Consider the following 4,721-nt stretch of genomic DNA (forward strand, 5'->3'; position numbering starts at 1 on the left):
CCCTCTCTCTCTCCCTCTCCCCTTCTCCTCCATCTCTCTCTATCCCCTCCTCTCTCTCTCCCTCTCCCCTCCTCTCCCCTCCCTCCCTCTCTCTCTCTCCCTCTCCCCTCCCTCCCCCTCTCTCTCCCTCCCTCTCTCTAAACGACCCTCTCCGGTGCATCAGTCTCCTCAGCAGCAGCGGAGCGCTCAGACCGAGAGGAGAAGTGAGGACTTGATGTTGTGTTGTCTTCCTGTTGCTCTCGCTCTGGTGGCTTGACAGCACGAGGTCTGCAGCGCTGAGCGCTGACTGCCTGAGGAGAGGAGGAGGAGAGAGGAGAAGAAGAGAAGAGGAGGAGGAGAGGAGGAGAAGGAGAGGAGGACGAGAGGAGGAGAGGAGGAGAAGGAGAGAAGAGGAGGAGAGGAGGAGAAGGAGAGGAGGAGAGGAGGTTAACGGGACGAAATAGTTCCAGGACTACGGGAAGAATTTGCTGACCGCCGGACAGCTTGGAGCCCAAAGTGGAGCCCGGAGGTCGGCATGCAGCTGAACGACAGCCACGGGGCCCCGGGGCCACGGGGCCCCTGGAACTACAGCGGTGAGTGAAGCTGCATCCTGATAAACACCAGAGAGAAGCTGCTGGGCTCCGTGATGAAGAACAGTCACATGTAGGAGATATCAAGAGAAGAAATAATACTCAGTGATGTTGAGTCAATATTGCTGGATGAACAAGTTTATATGAACGTCATGAGTTAAACAGAGTTATTGAAATATAGGAACATTGTGAACGTCAACATTCCACAACCGAGAGAGGTTAAGATGTGGAGACATGGGGCTGTATAATAATAATAATAATAATGTTCCTTATTCATAACCAGGTTATCATTGTCCTTATTATTCCTTATTCATAATTAGGTTAGTATTGTCCATAAGATTCTTTATTCATAATGAGGTTATTATTGCCCATAATATTCTTTATTCATAATGAGGTTATTATTGCCCATAATATTCTTTATTCATAACCAGGTTATCATTTAACCAACACAATGTTCTTGGATCAGCATGTGATTTGATATCTGATCAATAATCAACATGGTGTGAAAAGATCTTCTTCTTCTTCTTCTTCTTCTTCTTCTTCTTCTTCTTCTTCTTCTTCTTCTTCTTCTTCTTCTTCTTCTTCTTCTTCTTCTTCTTTACCAAATCTCAACAATGAGATGTCCTCAGGTGGAGGAGGAAGAGTGAAGATGATGAGGAAGACATTATGTTTCTCCTCCTCTCGTCCTTCCTTCTTTCATCTCTTCTTCATTTTGCTCATCTCATTGTCTGCCTCCTCTCTTCACGTCTTTACTGGAATATGAAAGTATGAATTAGCTCCCTTATGGAGTTTACATATTGATATGAGAGGTGTTGATAACTATTATAATAATATTATAAGGTCTCAACACAAAGACACAGAACACGAGCGCATCACATGTTTCATAGTTTGGGAATATTATGGAAGGTCTTAATCATCAGCATATTTACAGATGGATGTTAAGTGAATACGGTTCCTCTCTGCAGGATGACTGACAGCTCCGAGTTCTAGAGAGAGCCACAGGGGGCTGATGGGTTCCTCCTCCTCTCTCCTCTTCCTCTCTCCTCTTCCTCTCTCCTCTTCCTCTCTCCTCTCCTGCTCTCCTCCTCTCTCCTCCTCTTCTGTCCTCCTCCTCTCTCCTCCTCCTCTCTCCTCTCCTCCTCTCTCCTCCTCCTCTCTCCTCTTCCTCTCTCCTCTCCTCCTCTCTCCTCTTCCTCTCTCCTCTTCCTCTCTCCTCTTCCTCTCTCCTCTCCTCCTCTCTCCTCTCCTCCTCTCTCCTCCTCTCTCCTCCTCCTCTCTCCTCTCCTTCTCTCTCCTCCTCCTCTCTCCTCCCTTCTCTCTCCTCCTCCTCTCTCCTCCTCTCTCCTCTCCTCCTCCTCTCTCCTCCTCCTCTCTCCTCCTCCTCTCTCCTCTCCTCCTCCCCCCCTTTCTCCTTTCCTCCTCTCTCCTCGCTTCCTTCTCCTCGCCCCTCATGTCTCCTCTCCTCTCTCCTGAGGAGGATCCCTGTGGTGGAAAGGCTGTGTGTGTGTGTGTGTGTGTGTGTGTGTGTGTGTGTGTGTGTGTGTGTGTGTTTGTGTGTGTGTGTGTGTGTGTGTGTGTGTGTGTGTGTGTGTGTGTGTGTGTGTGTGAGGTATTGTGATGAAACTATAACTCTTCTGCATCTGTAATCATAAATGTGTAAACAGCGTTTTGCTCCGTAGAGATTTTCATGTGAAATTAAAGAGTTCATATTTTAAGTCTTCGTTCAGTTCTAGAGGTCTTAGTGGTGCTGAGGTCCAGCTGGAGTCCAGAGGGACGGGTCTGGAGACAGAGGACCCGGTAGTGGACCTGATGGAGGCCTGATAGTGGACCTGATGGAGGCCTGATAGTAGACCTGATGGAGGCCTGATTGTGGACCTGATGGAGGCCTGATGGAGGACCTGATAGTGTACCTGATGGAGGCCTGATAATGGACCTGATGGAGGTCTGATAGTGGACCTGATGGAGGCCTGATAGTAGACCTGATGGAGGCCTGATAGTAGACCTGATGGAGGCCTGATAGTAGACCTGATGGAGGCCTGATGGAGGCCTGATAGTAGACCTGGTGCAGGCCTGATAGTAGACCTGATGGAGGCCTGATAGTGGACCTGATGGAGGCCTGATAGTGGATCTGATGGAGGCCTGATAGTGGACCTGGTGGAGGCATGATAGTGGATCTGATGGAGGCCTGATAGTGGATCTGATGGAGGACCTGATGGAGGCCTGATAGTGGACCTGATGGAGGCCTGATAGTGGACCTGATGGAAGCCTGATGGAGGCCAGATGGAGGCCTGATAGTGGACCTGATAGAGGCCTGATGGAGGCCTGATGGAAGCCTGATGGAGGACCTGATGGAGGCCTGATAGTGGACCTGATGGAGGCCTGATAGTAGACCTGATGGAGGCCTGATAGTAGACCTGATGGAGGCCTGATAGTAGACCTGATAGTGGACCTGATAGTGGACCTGATGGAAGCCTGATGGAGGCCTGATGGAGGCCTGATAGTGGACCTGGTGGAGGCCTGATAGTGGACCTGATGGAGGACCTGATGGAGGCCTGATAGTGGACCTGATGGAGGCCTGATGGAGGCCTGATGGAAGCCTGATGGAGGCCTGATGGAGGCCTGATAGTGGACCTGATGGAGGCCTAATAGTGGACCTGATAGTGTACCTGATGGAGGACCTGATGGAGGACCTGATGGAGGCCTGATAGTGGACCTGATAGTGTACCTGATGGAGGACCTGATGGAGGACCTGATGGAGGCCTGATAGTGGACCTGATAGTGTACCTGATGGAGGACCTGATGGAGGACCTGATGGAGGCCTGATAGTAGACCTGATAGTGGACCTGATAGTGGACCTGATGGAGGCCTGATAGTAGACCTGATAGTGGACCTGATAGTGGACCTGATGGAAGCCTGATGGAGGCTTGATGGAGGCCCTCGTGGGCGTAGAGAATGGATGAATGAAATGTTCCCCATAAAGAGGTTTCTGCTTCTGGCTCATGGTGCATCAGTGGCTCGTTACAGTCTGGCTCCTCAGCTGCTGTAGCTTCTATCCTCCACCAGAGGGCGCTGTACCTTCATCCTCTGGGTCAAAGTAAAAAAGAGCTTGTCTTACTGTGTTTGAACCAATTCAATGAGATATTTACCAGCTTTAATTATTGCAGTAATACTAAGTATTCATTTGTAATAATGACGTGTTGTTATCAGAGTGACGCTGTGAGCGTGACGTCGTGTTCACATGGCGCCACATCAGCTGGGCTGAAGTCACACTAATGTGGCATCTGGGAAAAACCTTTTTGAAGAGAGTCTTTGCTGTCATGGCGACCAGCTATCGAGAACCAAAAGATAACATTTTACTACTCAGTTTAGGAGTTTCTGGTTTTACTTTCAGACAGAGCCAAAGGAGATGATGTATTTGATCTCTTCTTTATTCTAAGCTTAGCCAGCTGGCTGCAGCTTGTATTGCAGCTTTAAAGGACCGACGTGAGAATGTATCTTCTTATTGAGCTCTCAATATTGAACTCACATAACTCTTGATAAGAAAGCAAATAGACACATGTCCTTAAAGATCTTCTCTTCTTGTTACTGTAAACGCTGCAGTTGGCAGACTATGATGCTGACTAAGACTTTGATAAGTGACACATTTTCAAAGGAAAAACATCCATGAAATCCATGAACCAGCATCCGGGTCCAGACGTAGAGATGGTTGGTGCTCGTATACGTACCCTGAAGCCTCTTCCTCTGGCTCTGACGTCTCCTTCCAGAGGACAGCGCTGAGCTGAATGTATGTGAGCTCTGAATGTATGTGGACTCTGAATGTATGTGAGCTCTAAATGTGTGTGAGCTCTGAATGTATGTGGGCTCTAAATGTGTGTGAGCTCTGAATGTATGTGGGCTCTAAATGTGTGTGAGCTCTGAATGTATGTGTATATGTATGTATGTGGAGGGCTACACTCTGGCCTCCTGCGGCCCCCATGCAGCTCAGTGACCACACGGCTCCAGAGGGACTAAAGGCCCCGTTGTTCAGCCTCCTGGCAGAAAGCATGAAACCTGTTGAGCAGATGTGTCACCAGGCTGCCGGCTGCTGGCTGTTAATTACTGCAGCAGCCTCCATATTTACACAGAACAATGCTGTCTCATTACACTGAATGT

This window comes from Taurulus bubalis, assembly GCF_910589615.1.
Source record: "Taurulus bubalis genome assembly, chromosome: 21".
Taxonomy (NCBI): domain Eukaryota; kingdom Metazoa; phylum Chordata; class Actinopteri; order Perciformes; family Cottidae; genus Taurulus; species Taurulus bubalis.